The sequence below is a fragment of the Prionailurus viverrinus genome, chromosome A2 (genome assembly GCF_022837055.1).
Source record: "Prionailurus viverrinus isolate Anna chromosome A2, UM_Priviv_1.0, whole genome shotgun sequence".
In the NCBI taxonomy this organism is placed as follows: domain Eukaryota; kingdom Metazoa; phylum Chordata; class Mammalia; order Carnivora; family Felidae; genus Prionailurus; species Prionailurus viverrinus.
Genome location: NC_062562.1, coordinates 12,738,731 through 12,756,462, shown reverse-complemented (window position 1 = coordinate 12,756,462; position 17,732 = coordinate 12,738,731). Strand labels below are relative to the sequence as shown.

General features: G+C 54.6%; 1 long non-coding RNA gene and 1 other non-coding gene across 4 annotated transcripts; one reads left to right on the top strand and one right to left on the bottom strand.

The window, feature by feature from the left end:
- The first annotated feature begins 598 nt into the window (after positions 1-598).
- On the top strand, positions 599-9,103 carry LOC125161286 (uncharacterized). 3 transcript variants are annotated; one of them, XR_007150529.1, is made up of 3 exons: positions 599-732; positions 6,770-6,936; positions 8,541-9,103. It is a non-coding gene; the product is annotated as an uncharacterized LOC125161286 (long non-coding RNA). The 3 variants fall into 3 exon arrangements; XR_007150528.1 differs by lacking the exon at positions 599-732 and adding an exon at positions 4,423-4,585; XR_007150530.1 differs by lacking the exon at positions 599-732 and adding an exon at positions 6,344-6,490.
- A 6,469-nt stretch (positions 9,104-15,572) lies between these two features.
- TRNAR-UCG (transfer RNA arginine (anticodon UCG)) lies at positions 15,573-15,657 on the bottom strand. The gene has a single exon. It is a non-coding gene; the product is annotated as a tRNA-Arg (tRNA).
- Between the last annotated feature and the right edge of the window lie 2,075 nt (positions 15,658-17,732).

Genomic DNA, 17,732 nt, shown 5'->3' with positions numbered 1-17,732 from the left:
TTCGCCCTCCACCCAGGGTCAGCGCTTGGGGTTCCTCCTTTCTCTTCGCCCTCAACGCTCCGCAGCCCCCCCCCCCCCCGCCCCATTCGGACCCTGAATCTGCCCTCTTTCCGTCCCTCCCCACCCGAGCTCCTCCCGTCGTCTCGGATTCCCCCGTGGCCACCAGGTGGCAACACCAGCCCGTGTCTCTCGGCCCTCGGGGGCCTCCCCTGCCCCCTCCCCTGCCACGGAGTTTGCAAAACAGACTTTAACGGTTTTAAGGGAGGGCGGGGAGGGGGAAGGGGAGGAGATTAGAACCCAGAACCCCTGGATTTTGTGGCAAAAGGACAGGAAGCTTCTGGGGCAGAAAGGTCTGGCTCCATAACGCCCCGGGGAGGGGAGAGGCTCAGGCCCCGCCCCCTGGGGGGCGCCCCAGTTTCCCATCTATGCATCTAGAAGGGAGAACAGAAGCCTTGCCCCCCTCACCCCCACCCCGTGCTCCAGCTGCGAGAGACGGTTCGGTTCGCCGTTGTGCGCATGCTCCCTCCCCTGGATGTGCCACCTCCCATCCAGGCATGCCTTCCCTTGCGAATCAGTGCTTCGTTGGTGGCAAGACCAGGTGGGCAGACAGCAAGGGATGCCGGGTCAGCGGCCTCATAAAAAAGACCAGAGGGACCTGGGCCGCAGCTCAAAGCTACCTTCTCAAGCCCAGAACCCGATACCCACCCCTACCCCTCACAGTGAAGCCTCCAGGTAACTAAACGCCCCCATAGGGGCTGCCCCAGTCCTGGACCCACCCTGTTTGGTGGCCCCGCGAGGTAACAAACCCATACCGAGGCACAGCCTCCCTGGGTCCAAGGAGTAGGAGTTGGACATTTTATTGACTGCTTCCACAGGGGGGGGGGGGGATGGGGAAGGCTGAAACTGCTTTGGGAGAGAAGCTTTCAGGGAGGACAGCAGCCCAGTGAGATGGCTCCCTTGTCTCTGGATCCAGCCATGCCTGAAGCCCACCACCTTGGGATTTTTTTTTTTTCCCCCCTCCATCAGGTTCCCTTTTTGTTGACAGTACTTTGAGTTGTTTCTGCTGCTAGGAAATGACCTATAGGAGGTGCCTCTCTGGGTTTCTGTTTGCCTGTGTGTATAATAGGAAGGGGTTCAGAGCACTGGTTTGGGGGCCCTACCTCACTGGGTTGGACCACCCTGCTTAGCAGAGCCCCAGCCCGGTGTTTATTGAGCGCCCAGTGTGTACTCGTTATTCCGGGGCCCTCCGAATGTCCAGCGCTCAGCTCCTCCCAGCAGCTCTGGCAGTCAGGACTGCAGTAGACCCCGTTTCACATCTGTATTCATCCGTTGAATTGCGAAGTCCGCGTTGAGCACCTACTGTGTGCCAAGCCCTATCCTGCGCAGGTCAGAATTGGTTCTGTCACGAGGGGCTTCTGGCGCGGTGGGGAAGGCAGACGGTCACGTGATCGTCACGCAGGGACTTACAATAAACCCGACACAGTGAGGGCGACTAGTGAAAGTGTGAACAGTGGGTAAGGGAGGGCTTCCTGGAAGCAGTGATACCAGGGTCAAGTGGTGAAGAGAGGCCAGCATAAGGGAGAGAGCAAAGGCCCTGAGGCAGGCGTGGTTGATGGGGGAGTGGGGGCATGGGGGGGGGTGGGGATAGAGGTTACTGCCTCCTGGGGCCTATGGATTTTATTCTCAGGCTGGGGGTTGGTGTCCTGGAGCAGGATGGTTGAGACCTGATGCGCGAGTCCTGCTACTGTTCAGAGGAACAGACAACTCAGCCTTGCTGGCCTCAGCGTCCTGGTCTGGAAAATGGATAAGGTGGCCTCTCCAGAGCCCTTGGCCCCCTCTCGCTCCCTCTCCTCTGTCTCTGTCTCTCTTGATCTGACTCCCTTTCATCATGGCTTCCGCCTCGAGTCAGGAAGCATGTCTGCATCAGGGAGATAGGCTGCCTCAGTTTACCTCCCCAGATCCCTCCCTCCTCCGTTTCTCCAGGGGCCTCTGCGCTTGGTCAGGAAGAGATGTTGTCTCTCTGTCTCCTCCCTTGAGCCAGGATGGGGCTGAGGTTATCAGGGGCCCCCGAGGACCCTGGGCCGTAGGGATGACGCAGGACAGCCGTGGCCAGGCCGCTGGCGCTTAACCGCCCTCACCCTGCAGACGCCAGGCCCTTGGCCCTTCCCCCAGCTGTGTGCCTTTGTTCCTTCCTCCTTTTTTTGTTTGTCAATGCTTTTTTTTTTTTTTTAAGAGATGTCCACACACCGTACAGATCACCCTTGTAAAACGAACAATTAATTCCGTGGTGCTTGGTGCCTTCGCAATACTGCGCGATCGTCACCTTTGTCTAATTCCAGAACGTTTCCATCACCTCCAAAGGAAACCTTGTGCCCATGAGCGGTCACTCCCCCTCCCCTGCCCCCGCCCTGCCCCAGCCCCCAGCTCTCTGTCATCCCGCCAATCTGCTCTCTGTCTCTCTATGGATCTGTCTCTTTGGACATTTCATATAAACGGGATCATACGACGTGTGGCCTCCCGTGTGTGTTCTTCAGCGAAAGAAACTCAGCATAAATGTCTCAGAGCTTCATCCGTGTTGTAGCGTGTGTCCGAACTCCATTCCTTTACGATGGCTGAGTAATATTCCATCGCATGGACGTTATCCCCATGTATTTATTCACTCCCCTTCCTTCCTTCCTTCCTTCCTTCCTCTCTCCCTCCCTCCCTTCTTTCTTTCTTTCTTTCTTTCTTTCTTTCTTTCTTTCTGAGCTTTTTCATGTGCTTATTGGCCATTTATAGATCTTCTTCGGAGAAACATCTATTTGAATGCTTTCCATATTTTTTTTCATAATTGAGCTTTCATTGGTTGTTCTGAGGGTCAGTACAGACCATTCAGTTTGTACACAATTCTTAGTATGTACTGAAAATCTAAAAAAATCACGTAGTTGTGATTCTCTCCGAAAAGTTGTTCCAGTGACCCCTCCAGCTTAAAATTCGGAGGCACGTTTTCCTTAACAGGATATCAAGTACCAATATCTTCAAATGTTGATAGGCTGTCACATTAAGTCCCTCCTTTCCTTATTTTTTAGTCGGGCTATTTGTTTCCTTTTGAGTTGTAAGAGTGCTTCATATATTCTGGATATCGATCCCTTGTCAGATACAAGATTTGCAGATAATCCTTCTTCCATTCTGTGGGTTGCCTTTTCAACTTTCTTTTTAGAATTTTTTTTTTTAATTTTTTTTTCCAACGTTTTTATTTATTTTTGGGACAGAGAGAGACAGAGCATGAACGGGGGAGGGGCAGAGAGAGAGGGAGACACAGAATCGGAAACAGGCTCCAGGCTCCAAGCCATCAGCCCAGAGCCTGACGCGGGGCTCGAACTCCCGGACCGCGAGATCGTGACCTGGCTGAAGTCGGACGCTTAACCGACTGCGCCACCCAGGCGCCCCTAGAATTTTTTTTAATGTTTATTCAGTTTTGAAAGACAGAGAGAGAGACAGAGCACAAGTGGGGGGGCGGGGGGGGACACAGAACCTGAAGCAAGCTCCAGGCTGTCAACACGGGGCTCGAACTCGCAAACCGCAAGATCATGACCTGAGCCAAAGTCGGATGCTTAACCGACTGAGCCACCCAGGCGCCCCTGCCTTTTCAACTTTCTTAGGAATGACCTTGGTCAATTTTTGTTGTTTTTCTTTTTAATTTGATGGAGACCAATTTACGTATTCCTTTGGTTGCTTGTGATTAGGTGTCATAGCTAAGAATTCTCCCGGCCTTCCAGGCACTTGTCCCATCCTCCTGCCCCCAGCCCCTCCCTCGGGTCCTGGCCGGAACACCCCCCACCCCACTGGGGTTGGGGCGTCTGCGCCCTGCCCTCGTTCCCCCAACCGGGAGGCCTCTTGGGCCCGCACCCTGCAGCCTCCATCAATGTTTAATAACGAACAGAGCGCACGGAACCTTGGCAAGGACGCGGGAAACCCCGCCCGGAGCCACCCGCCCGCATCCAGCGAGGGGGCCCCGTGGCCACAGATGGGGGCCGCGACCACGCTGGGCCCCGCTGTCCAGGTGGAGCCAGCGGGACATGGGTTTGGGGGGGGGGGGACGGGGGAGAGGAAAACGGAACTGGCTGACCCCCTTGGGGGGGCAAGGGCGGTGATCGCTCCCTGAGTCCTCCCCACCCTGGCCCTGGCGCTGCTCCTGGCTCCCCGCCAGCCCTGGGCTGACCCTGCCGGCGGGAACCGCCTGTTACGCGGCCGGCCTCTCCGGGGCCCGAAACCAAAACACCCAGGAGGAGGGAAGAAAAACACTCCGGGAGGGCTGGTGGGGGAAGGGGGCGGTCGGCGGATGTGCCTTGGGGTTGGGGGCTGGGCGGGGGGTGGGGGTGAGGGTGGAGTCACCCAGGCAACCGACAAACGTCTCACGCACCCGCACCCGGGCTGTCCCGGCTCTGCTCCCAGCCTAGCTGTGCAGCCTGGGGGGGGGGGGGGGGGGGGGGGCTCTCTGAGCCTCAGTTTCTCCATCGGTGAAATGGGGGTAGTTAGTCCTCCCTCGGGGTTGTGAGAGTGGAGAGCGAGCAGAGTGAAGCTGTCGCTAACATCATCCACAACGGTATGCTTTTTTAAAGTGTGTTTATTTGTTGAAGTTTATTTATTTACTTTGGGGGGGGGGGGCAGAGAGAAAATCTTAAAAAAAAAAACATTTTTTAAGAATGTTTCTTCATTTTCGAAAGTCAGAGAGAGACAGAGCACAAGCAGGGGTGGGGCAGAGAGAGAAAGGGGGACACAGAATCTGAAACAGGCCCCAGGCTCTGAGCTGTCAGCACAGGGCCCGGGAGCAGGGCTCGAACTCACGATACCGCGAGATCATGCGCTGAGCCAAAATCAAGAGCTGGACGCTTAACCGACCGAGCCACCCAGGTGCCCCTCATCCACCATAATAAAGTCATGGTTTGCTCAACAGCACACAGAGATTAAGGAGGCAAACCATGAAAGACTCTTAACACTGAGAATAATCTGAGGGTTGATGGGGGGTGGGAGGGAGGGGAGGGTGGGTGAGGGGCATTGAGGAGGGCACCTGTCGGGAGGAGCGCTGGGTGTTGCATGGAAACCAATTTGACAATAAATTATATTTAATAATAATTTTAAAAAGCACACAGATTAATGCCCCACCCAGGGGCTCCTCTGGCCCAGTGGACAAGAGGGCTGGTCCTGAGCCCCCAGCTTCCCATGGATTTGTAGGGGGGGGGTCTGTGCCTCCCTAAGCGTACCCCCCCCCAATCTTTCCCATTTCTCTCCCTTTCATGTTTCATTTCCCTGTCTCACATTCTCCCGATCCGTTCCTGTCTCTCCCTCAAGCCTACCTGGGGATCTCCCGCACTAACCCAGCCCCAGCCCTCAGTCTAAGAGGCTCTCCCGAGCCCAGATCCTAATCTCCCCCCCCCCCATCTGTCCTCACTGTGGCCTCGGGGGGCCCCCGCTCCAGGAAGCCTGGGGCTCTCTCTTGCTGCCCAGGAGACCCAAACCGCGTCAGAATCCCTCTCAAACCTAGGAAACCCAGCAGCCCGACATCCACCACTCCCCTCCCCTGACTTTTTTAGATGGGGAAACTGAAGCCTGTATCATGAGGAGTCTCATCCAGGGCCTCCAACCCCCAGCGGCATGACTGGTCATTCTGGTCCAGCCACCAGGCTCTGTGGCTCTCAGGCTGTCCTCCAGCCTGCGGTCCCCTGGGCCTGCCCCATAAATAGTCGCTGTAAATGGTTCCCCCCCAACCCCACTTCCGGGCAGGCTGGACAGCGACACCCTCACCTCCCGCAGCTGGTTTCCCAGTGACTGTGGTCTGGTGGGTGGCCCAAGTCATGTCGCGGTGGCACTGGAGGTGGCCTGGTGCCAGCCAGGAGCTGGGGCGGGGGGAGCAGCTAGAAGCAGGGTCTGAGGTGGAACCTCCACCCAGGAAGTCCCCCCATTGGCCCCGAGCTCCCTGCCTTTCATCGTAACTGGGGGGGGGGGGGGGCGCAGGAAGGGAGTTTCAGGCTGAGGGTCCCTTCTTCAGGAAGCCCCCAGGCCCTTGGGGACCCCCAGCTCCGGGTAACTCCTCCCGGCCTAGACTCTATGGAACTGGGAGTATCTGTGTCAGGCCTAGACCTTCCCAAGCTGGGGCCTTGGACTTCACCTGCACAAGGCAGGAACCTGAAGGTGGCTAGGAATGAATGAACAATCCCACAACCACAAAAACCCCATCCGAAGCCGGGTACTAAATAATACGTTCCAGGGTGGGACATTGGATGACGCCACCCCCTCCCCAAGGCAGAGCGCCTTCCCAACAACGGGGTCTGGAGCCTGACGTCCTGGGCTCGAAACCCCTCCTCTGCCACTCGTCAACCTGCGTGACGGGTTCATCTGTCTGCGCCTCTGTTTCCCCTTCTGTGAAAGATGGTACCCTGGTCTCAGAGCTGCTGAGGGGAGTAAATGAGCCTGTGGGAAGCTGGGTCGGGCCCATCGTCAACCGGAAGAGGTGAGCCTCTTCCCTCTGACAAGATTGAAATTCTAGAGAAAATCAGAGATAGAAGCATGGTGTCCGTACCAGCCCTGGTGAGTCTGGGGAGGCCCCGAATCTCCGTCCCAGACCCTGGCCACCTCTTAACTCCCCTCTTTCCCTTTCAGCCTCTCCTTTACCTACATCCCTCTGCTCCCAGATCCCCAGTTTACCTCCCTGTGAGATGGGCTCAAACAGGCCCACCCTCTTCTCCATTCTCCCGCAAAACTGCTCCTAAGCCCGACCCTTTCTCCCCAGATTCTGGTCCAACCCCGGGTCCTGCGGCCTCCATCCAGCTGCACCCCGGATGCTACCAGAGGCTCTTGGTCTCCTTTGAGAGAAAGAATTCGAGGACAGACCAGGCGTAACGGCTGAGTGGTTCAAGAAGGAACGTGTAATTCAAGCGAGCGTACACTCTTTGAGAGGTGAGAGCGGGCAGGCTCAAGGAAGAGCTGCTAGGCCTGGGGTTTGGGTCTCTAGCCTTTATTGACCGTTGTTAACGAGGGGGTGGAATATTTATTTCTTGGGGAGGGGATTTTGGGGGGAGCAGGGCTTTGCACTTTTGTTGTTGTTGTTGTTGTTGTTGTCTTAGGCCTGTCTGGTTTGATCCGGCTTTTTGTGGCTTTGTTTTGGCGGGCTGCCAGGACAGACCTCTGACTTTCCCCGTAACTGACCGTGACTCACACTTTGCTGGCCTTCAGACATCCTGTTAAAGCCTAACGAACTGCTGACTCTAACACAACTCTCACTCCACTCAGGCCACATGGGCCTCTGGGAAACTCCTCCACTGCAGGCACTCTCCTGCCCCAGGGCCTTTGCACAGGCCGTGCCTCTGCCCGCGACGGTCTCCCCCAAGACACCCATATGTCTCCGTCACCTCCTTCAGGTCTCAGCTCGGAGGTCCACCCACATGCCCTTCTTTCTCTCTTGCCATCAGGAGTCCGTGTTTTGTTCACAGCAATGTCAAGCCAACGTGCTTAATCAGCGTGCTTAATCACGTTCTTAATGAGAGCCATTTACCAGGCGCTTACTGTGTGCTAGGGCCTGGGCACAGGGCTGAGGATGATGGGGACATATCCCTTGGTGGGATTTATGGCCTGGGGGCAGGGAGGGAGATGGATGGAATGAATGGAGTAGGACACTTGGCCAGATGTGGCAGAGAGAGAGTTTTTCAGATGAGCACCTTCTGGAAGGGGCGGCATGGAGACCGAAGCCCTGAGCTAGGAATGCATTTGTTTCTTCCTGAGGAGGTGGCGTGGGGAGGTCATGTGGGGAGGGCAGCAAGGTGGGACTCATGGGGCCTTTGGGGCCACAGGCAGGGGGTTGGTCGTCACCTTCAGAGCAGTGGGGCACCCTGGGAGACCTCAAGGCAGGTGATCGGATTGGAGTCATGTCTCCCAAAGGAAAGAGCGGCTGTGTGTGTCTCACCAGTTCGCACAGGGGGAAACTGAGGCTCAGAGGGGTGAAGTCACTTACCCAAGCGTCCCCGATTCCCACGTCTCCAACCAGGAGCCCGCAGATCCCTCCCCTGCCCCCACCCAGTTGCAGATGGGTAAACCGAAGCAAAAAGGTGCCGTTACTTCTCAAGGTCCCCTGGGAACACAGTCAGCCCTCCTCCACTCCCCTTGCCCCTCCCCATGTCCCCTCACTGGAGGACTTTCTGACAGGGAGGAAACAGCGGTGGCTGGTTTCACAAGTGGGTGGCCAAAGCCTCAGTTTCGATTTGCTCGATTTGCAGATTTGCAAATAGCGTCTGCCTCCAACCGCCTGAGGCCTGGGGAGGTTTGCTGCTCGGGGCTGATCAACCTGTCTGCTCTGGGGAGGCAGGGCAACCCTGGGCAGAGGGGAGGTCAGGGGTCTGGGGACCGTGTGGGCAGGGGAACCAGGGGCCTGGGAGTGCACGGAGCCCTCATCCCCACCGAGCTTTGATCACTCATTCAATCAACAGTCAACAATGACTTCATGCTTTGCTGAATTAGCACATTTTATTCTCCTGCGGAGCATATATTAAGTGCTTGCTGTTTAAAAGGCTGTGTTCCAGGTATCAGTTCATCCCATCACCCCCAACAACGCTGAGCTTCCCGGGGCTGGAACAGATGACCGTGAACCTGCCACATTTCAAACAACTAGTTCTCACACAGTCCAGGGGGCCGGAGGCCTGGAACCCAAGTGGTGGCGAGGTGGGCTCCTCCCGGGGGCTCAGAGGGAGCGCCCAACCCAGGCCTGTCTCCTGGCTTCCCGTGGTCGCCGGCAGCCCGTGGGGTTCCTTGGCTTGTGGCTGCATCACCCCGATGTCTGCCTCTATGTCCACGTGCACGTGGCCTTTGTCTCTGTCTTCTTCTTTGTCCCTTAACCCGAGTCCCCGAAACTCTTGTCTCCAGATCCAAAGCTCATTATGTTTGCAGTGACCCTTGTTAAAGAACAAAAATTGGACGAGTAGAAGATCTAATTGCCTTTATCAAGCCAGACACGGGGTGCCTGGGTGGTTCAGTCGCTCAAACGTCCGACTTCAGCTCAGGTTACGATCTCATGGCTCATGGGTTCGAGCCCCGCAGCGGGCTCTGTGCTGACCGCTCAGAGCCCGGAGCCTGCTTCGGATTCTGTGTCTCTCTCTCTCTCTGACCCTCCCTCGCACGCACTCTCTCTCCCAAAAATAAATAATTTTTAAAAATTAAAGAACAAGAAAGAAAGAAAATTCCTGGCTGACTGGTTAAGACTTACATTCTCAGGGAGGTTGAATTTGCAATTAGGTTAGGTATTAAGCCCCCTTTTTGGCCTAAGGGACACTATCTTGGGCCTGTGGCTTTGCTTTCACACCCTTTAAGGTCACATTCTCAGGTTGTGGGTAGACATCTCTTTTTTGTGAGGGGGGCGGGGGGGCGCAACCCAGCATTGCCCAAGAAGATCATTATCAGCTCTACTTTATGGGCAACTGAGGCACAGAGAGATCAGGTTGCTGCTCTGAGGGGCTAGGACTTCAACCCTGGCTGTCGGGAGCCTGAATCTATTTGCTTCACCGCTCTGGAATCCTCTCCAATCTGCTGTGGGCCAAGCCCTTGCCGGAAGCTGGGGACGTCGAGGCGAGCAAGGATTGGAAGCAACAGGTACATGACCTTGTGGACCCCAGGCTAACGGGTGTTCACTGTGTTCTGATATGAGCTTAAGACCAGGGGTCCCCCGAAGCGATCCGCCTGGTGTCCTCCAAAAGACGGGTCCACCTGGAACCTGTGAATGGGCCTTATTTGGAATAGGGTCTCTGTGGATGTCATTAAGGTAAAGATCTTGAGATAGGATCATTCTGGTTTAGGGTAGGCCCTAAATCCAATGCCAAATGTCCTTGGAAGATAAGAGAAAGGAGGGGAAGAGCTGAGACAGAAGAGAAGGCCATGTGAGATGGAAACGGAGACTGGAGCGGGAGACTGAGTTTTGTGTGTGATGTGACAAAGGGACCCAACTGAATTGTTTGGGGCTTTTTTTTTTTTGGTACAGAAAAGGTAACTGGTTTTATTAGAGCATGGGGACAGGACCCGTGGGCAGAAAGAACTGCCTGAATTGTTTTCAACATAGACTCTCACTTTACAGATTCTTTTTTTTTTATTTTTTTATTTTTTTATTTTTCAACGTTTATTTTATTTTTGGGACAGAGAGAGACAGAGCATGAACGGGGGAGGGGCAGAGAGAGAGGGAGACACAGATACGGAAACAGGCTCCAGGCTCCGAGCCATCAGCCCAGAGCCTGACGCGGGGCTCGAACTCACGGACCGCGAGATCGTGACCTGGCTGAAGTCGGACGCTTAACCGACTGCACCACCCAGGCGCCCCTACAGATTCTTTTAGACAATACTCTCCCCTCCCCACTGCTGAGATAGATCCTCTCTATCTTGGAGCCAATTCCTGACTTCCATAGGGTGACTGTGGGCATTTAATTCCAATCCATTGGTCAACGTGTCCCTGCCTGTGCCAGTATCCCTCTGACTTAATTACAAGCTTTGTCATGGGTCCCCATAGCTGGTAGGACAGGTAACACCGCCCTGTTCTTCTGTATAAGTATTCTGACTATTTGCAACCCTCTGCTCTTCCCGGTGAATTTTTGTGTCACCTTATCATGCTCCTGAGGGAAAGCCTGTGTTGTGACTTTGGATGGGGTTGTGTTAAAACTTCAGAAGGGGTGGGGGGGAGACAAAACAGACCCTCAGATGGGGAGAATCTGCATCTTTTAAGCCTCAGCCTCCCCGTCCATGAATATGGTACATCCACCTTCCCTGTTGCTTCTTTAGGATCTCTTAAGAGAGCCATTTCTGTTTCCCTGAAGGGTCGAGAGCCCCATTTATTTCATTTATTTCTCTTTCCAATGTAGGGAGGCCTCCACTTGATCTGTTTCACCAGATCATTCCTTCCTCTATCATATTCCCGATACCACCGAGCTATTTTGTTTCTTTGTTTGTTTTTGGATGGACCGATTTTCACATGGCCGGCATCTGCCCTCATGGATTTTGGGGTGCACGACAAGTTCATTTTAAGCTATCCGTCCTCTGTTCCCACTCTTGGTGGAGGTCATGGTTCAGAGATTTTTCCTGGTGAAATGATGGGTTTCTCCAGATCTGGTCGTTTGGATTCCCGCCCGCTTCCTCAGCGACATCAGTCATAAGGCCAGCCCCGCTCCCCCAGTCTCAGGGAATGAGATGAGATCCCCAGGTCCCCTAAAACTCAGGCTGTCACCTCTCACTCCCCACCTCTCCCCTGTCCGGCCTTCCCCCCAGCGTCTCCCAGGAAGGCAGCCCATGGAAAGACGGTCACTCCTTATATTGCAAGTGCCTCCCCAGGGATGAAGGAGTCACTGCTCTGGTCACTCCAGCCTCGGAGCTGGCAGGTGTGGGGGTGCACATCACATATTTCCGGAATGGCAGGGGGATGCCAGCAGCAGAATTCCCAGCCGCCTTCTTGAGGCGGCCTGGCGCCTCTGTCTCAGGCCTGGGGCATTCTCGGAGTTTTCTAGACATCCCCCACTCTGGCGCCACTGGGCTTTGCTCCAGGAGGAGCTGAGATTTCCCTCGATCCTGGACATCAGGCCTGGGATCAGACCCAGGAGCCCAGAGATCATTTTATGTATTTATTTATTTTTTCCAGAGATCATTTAAAAATGCCTTGTGTTATGGAAAATTTCAAACATGCCCTGAAGTCAAGAATGCACAGTGACCCATGGGCCCGTCCCCGGACGCACAGTGACCCAGGAGGCACTGACCTCAGTTCCATGACACTCTTTCCCCCTCGACCTTATGAGGTTCCTGCTAATCCCAGGGTCATGCTTCTCATCCGAGACTTGAGATGGGTCTTACAGGATGAGCCCAGCTCCAAAATCAAAATCACCCTTGAGACCCTCTCTCCCCGTCTCTCCCCCATCTGTCTGTCTCTCTCACAGGTGGACTGGGTCCCCTGTCTCACCTCCCCCGTCTCCTGCATCTACCTCTGGGCCTCCAGTCTGAGTGGGATGAGCCCCGCTGTCGAACCTCCAGGGAATGGTTGACGGGCTGGACTTTGAAAGGGGCCAAAGTTATACACGCTGAGCCCAACCTGGGCCTGGCTGCCTTGCCCCACCCGTTAACCCCCTCCCCTCATCCTGGGAGCCACATTGCTGGGTCCCAAAGCCTCCCACCCCAGCTCCCCCATTGGTCACCCTGAATCCAACCTCCTGGTGACCCCAGGGGCTCCGGGGTCTCAAGGCACCGGCCTGGGCTCCTCAGCACCCCCAAGATTGTTCTAGAAGAGAAGCAGGACCACGAGTGGACCTTGTCAAGGGGCGGCTGCGCACTGGGCACGGCTGAGGCGGTGCTGCTGAACGCCGCCTCACTGGGTTGGCCCGCACCCTGCAAGGAAGCCTGCCGTGTAGACGAACAACTCAGGCACTCGGACAACGGTGGGAATCGCGGTCCACCCGTTGTGTCGATTTACGTCAGCATAAAGCAAACACGTACAGCAGAAAGGGCAAAGGACACCAAATCCAATCTAGGATTTATTTTTATTTTATTTTATTTTTGTTTATCCTGAGAGAGAGATGAAGCGCGTGTGAGCGGGGGAGGGGCAGAGACAGTGAGAGGGAGGGAGAGAATCCCAAGGAGGTTATTATTACGTCATTGCACAGATGGGGAAACGGAGGCAGCGTCTGGGTGTGCGGCTTTGACAGCTGTGACATCTCCCAGCCTAGATTGACTGCTTTTATCTTCTTTTCTGTGTTTATGTAACAGTATGTTCGTGTGTATTTCGCCAAGGCTTTGCAGATAGCACCTTAGGGTCGACATGATTTAAAATACAGATGCGTTTTATTCCGAAGGGAGGAAGGGAACATCACCAGGCACGTCTGGACGGCTAGAGTCTATAGTGAGATAGCACTTGACGTCCTTCCGTAGGTACAGCAAATAACTCAAGTTCCCCAAACAGAAGACTTCGTATAAAAGCACGCGAATTTTATGGGGCGCCTGGGTGGCTCTGTCGGTTAAGCGTCCGACTTGGGCTCAGGTCATGACCTCGCGGTTCACGAGTTCGAGCCCCGCGTCGGGCTCTGGGCTGACAGCTCGGAGCCTGGAGCCTGTTTCCGATTCTGTGTCTCCCTCTCTCTCTGACCCCCCCCCCCCCCATTCATGCTCTGTCTCTCTCTGTCTCAGAAATAAATAAACGGTAAAAAATAAAATAAAACAAATAAAAAAGCATGTGAATTTTGTTATGATGTTGCCTTTCCCCAACTGGTCTTAAAATAAAATTTCATATAACTGTGTTAAAGGTCAGCTTTGTTAGGGCATAACTCCCATATACAGTAGAATTCAGTACGTGACTACATGACTCACGTACTGAGCCTGGGTGGCTCAGCTGGTGAAGCGTCCGACTCTTGATTTCAGCTCAGGTCATGATCTCCTGGTTCGTGGGATCGAGCCCAGAGTTGGGCTCTGTGCTGATGGCGAAGAGCCTGCTTGGGATTCTCTCTCTCCGTCTCTCTGCCCCTCCCCTTCCTGAGCGCGCTCTCTCTCTTTCTCTCTCTCTCTCAATAAATAAATAAACGTTAAAAAATAAAACCCAGGGGCACCTGGGTGGCTCAGTCGGTTAAGCGGCCGACTTCGGCTCAGGTTATGATCTCATGGTTCGTGGGTTCGAGCCCCGCGTCGGGCTCTGTGCTGACAGCTCAGAGCCTGGAGCCTGTTTCGGATTCTGTGTCTCCCTCTCTCTCTGACCCTCCCCCGTTCATGCTCTGTCTCTCTCTGTCTCAAAAATAAATAAATGTTAAAAAAAAATTAAAACAAAACAAAACCCAGTAAAGTACAGTTGGATGTGTTTTGGCAAATGCATAAATCCTGAAACTGTCAATCTGGATATCATATTTCCATCACCCAGAAAGTTCCATCGGCCCCGTGGCAGTCCATCCCCTCCCCTGGGTATACAGTAACAGATAGTGGATGTACACATTTGCCTTTACCAACTGGACACGGCAAGTTACAGATTCAACCGGGAGATGGAAACATCTCCTGCCGTAGTCCCCCTAGGCTGAGCCCAGAGTGGGCTCAGGAGCCCGGGGTCAAGGTCTTCCTCTGGATATTGGCAATTGGCCAAAGTCCCATTTTATGGCCAGTACTAATGAGGCTAGAGACAAATGGCCCGGAGGGTCCAATGGGCCCTGATGTCAGCCCCTCAACAGTGAGGATAAAAAGGAAATGCGGGTGTGGCTATAGACTGAATGCTTGCATCCCTTCCCAAGTTCATAAATTGAAACCCCGATCCCCAGTGTGATGGCGTTAGAAGGGGGGGGGGTGCCTTTGGGCGGCGATTAGGTCACGATAGCGGAGCCCCCACGATGGGATTAGTGCCCTTATGAGAAGGGACACAAGAGAACTTGCTCCCTCTCCCTGTTTTCTGCCATGTGAGAACATCCAGACAGAAGGCAGGTGTCCACAAACCAAGAATCATCCCTCACCAAACACCGGATCTGCCGACATCCCGATCTTGGACTTCCCAGCCTCCGGACTTGTGAGAAGTACCTGTCTGCTGTTCAAGCCCCCCGTTCCGTGGTAGTTATTGTCGTAGGAGCCTGAATGAAGATTTGCCACATCCCGGGGTCACCGGGAGCCCTCAACCAGTCGCTTCATCCTTCTGAGTCTCAGTCTCTCTGTCTGTAGAACAGGGATACTTCTGGAACCAGCCTGCTGGGGCTTTTGTGGCTATTAAATCTCCCTGCCAGGACTCAGCTGGGCACTTTTAGGCCTTAGAAGCTATTATTATTGTGATTGCTACTGTTGCCATCCCGGCTCTGGTTCTCCGTCCTGAGAGTTCCCAGCTGGGCGTCCCAGAACTCTAATCTCTGCCTCCTGACTCCACCCAGCAGTGGCTTGTGGCCTTGTCTGGATCCTGCTGCTCTGTGCCCTGGGAAGTGGCTATGGCAATGTGGGCGAGGAGGGTGGACTGGGCCGGCAAGTAGCTCAGGAAATTCCAGGGCGGAGGCGGTGCAGGGCGCCGTTCACCTCACCTGCTCCTCCCCACCCCTCTGGCTGAGGATGCGCCCAGACTTTTGTCCTTCCCCCACTGTGGGTGGTTGAGGGCATCACATCCTGCTCCACTCGCCGGGAGACCCCGACCATCTTAAACTTAGCCCTGACTATCTGCTGGAGCCTGCAAATTGTCAAAGGGAGCTGGGGGTGGCACGAAGCCAGCCCCCGAAATTACGTTCGCTCTCACCCCGGGACCTTTGCGCAGGCTGTGCCCACTACCTAGGATGCTCTGTGCCATGTTTGTACCTGCGAATCGCTTCCTCCAGCTCCCCATAAAGTGTCACTCCCATAGAAAGCCCCTCTGGGCCCTACTCAGGACCCTCTGGATCCTACCAGCACTGTGTATCTCCCTTTGGCAGGTCTTGTCCAAGTTATAATTTTGCGTTTATGCTGGTGACTGTATTTTTTTTTATTTTTTTTAATGTTTATTTATTTTTGAGACAGAGAGAGACAGAGTGTGAGCATGGGAGGGGCAGAGAGAGGGGGAGACACAGAAACTGAAGCGGGCTCCAGGCTCCGAGCTGTCAGCACGGAGCCCGAGGCGGGGCTCGAACCCGCGAACCGCGAGATCATGACCTGAGCCGAAGTCGGACGCTCAACCAACTGAGCCACCCAGGCACCCCTGATGGCTGTATGAATACCCATCTCCCTTGCTGATGGGGAGCCCTGGGCACGCATGGGTTCGAGCGCCTGGCATACAGTAGGTATTCAATAAAGAGTGATGGGATCAAACATGGAGTTCAACAACTATTTACTGAATGTCTTCTTATTTTCACCCAACAACTCTGCTGAGCCCTTCAGAGCATCTGGGTGCTGGGACACGCTATGAATGAAGAAAGCCTCTCCTTCCTGTGGTGCAGGGCCTCTTGCTGACATCCTAGTGAAACTCTTGAATAATGGCATCATTCTTGTCACCCAGGCCCTGCTCCCCAGAGGCACATGATGCATTTATGAGCTAATCAGCAGACCTCACTTGGGCTCATCCCTGTGAGCTCCTGGGGGAGATAGGGACAGTGAACGTCAGTCCTATGATGCATCAGGCCCTTTCTCTGTGCCCGGCCTGTGATCCCCTCCAGACCTTCACAACCTCCTATCAGGGAGACTTCATCATAGGAGAGGCATATTTGATAAACACCTTGTTTTCTTGTTTGTTTTGTGTGTGGGTTTTTGTTTTTGTTTTTTTTTTTTTTTAGCATAAGTATATTCCATGCAGCATTTGGGATATACTCCTACTAAAATGTATTGGCTGGTTGTCTGAAATTTTTTTTTTAATTTTTTTTGAACATTTATTCATTATTGAGAGAGAGAGAGAGGACGAGCAGAGGAGGGGCCGAGAGATGGGGAGACACAGAATCCGAAGCAGGCTTCAGGCTCCGAGCTGTCAGCACAGAGCCCGACGCGGGGCTCGAACTCACAAACCCTGAGATCATGACCTGAGCCAAAGTTGGTCGCTCAACTGAGCCACCCAGGCGCCCCTGAAATTCCATATTAACTGGGTATCCTGTATTTTATTTGGCAACCTTGATGCATCGCCCTGCCCATTTTCCAGATAGAGAAGTGAAGGCTCAGATAAGCGAAGCGATGTGCGCAAGGTGGCGCAGCCAGAAATGAGCAGAGAGTGGCGGCCAGACCGCGGAACCTGATGCCCCGCAGGGCTCAATTCCTGCCCCCAAAGAGCAGGGATGAGCGTGGGGGTCCTCGGCGAGCAAAAGCCTCGCCTCGCCTCGGCCACGAGCTCTCTCCTCATCCCCACTCCTGCTGCTGGAGGCAGCCGCAGGAGGGGGGGGGGTCCCCAGGACCTGGGCCCTCTGCAAACACCTGCAGAGGAGCCCGTCCCACCGGCCATCTGGGCTCTGGCATCCGGAAGCAGGTCAGCTGGTCCCCTGTAAACAGCCAGTCTCATGTCACTGTAAACAGCTGGTGTCTGGAGATGTTGTCACAGCGCCCAAGCCTCAGTGTGACTGCCCTGTGACTCGATACCCGGCCGCCGGCCCCTGTCACTTGATACTTGGTAAACAGTGTTCTGAGAATGGGCAGGCGGCGCCCGGTTTGGTCCGCGTGGTGCTGGAGCCGGGGGAGGCGGGGGGGGGGGGTGCTGGGTCCAACTTAAACTGGGTCCTGACACCCAGGGAGCCACCCTCACTTGCTCCGATCTAATGCTTCGTAAACATCAAGTGTGATACCTGTCACCTGTCAGGGGTCAGACGCTGTTAAGCGTCTACCCTGCTCTAAAATTTCGTCGCTGGCGACCTGCAATCCTTTAAGCGGAGCTACAGTGTTTGTAAGACGACCACTCCCGATACTTTGTTGCCCACTGAAGGTCTCATCCAGGGGCTGGCAAACGATATAGCTTTGGCCACGCGCTAGACGTGTCTTTTACACTTTTGCAATGATTACAAACCTACCGAAGGAAGGTTTCCGGACACACAACTATATGAAATTCAAAACTATGTAAATAAAGCTTTATTGGGACACTGCCCACGGCCCCCCTCATTTGTGTATTGTTTATGGCTGCTTTCAAGGGAACGGCTGGCCAGGCTCCGAGCTGTCAGCACAGAGCCCGACGCGGGGCTCGAACTCACGACCCGTGAGATCGTGACCTGAGCCCAAGCCGGTCGCCCAGACGACGGAGCCACCCGGGCGCCCCTATGTTATTTTTTTAAGTAGGTTTCAGGCCCAACATGGAGCCCAAC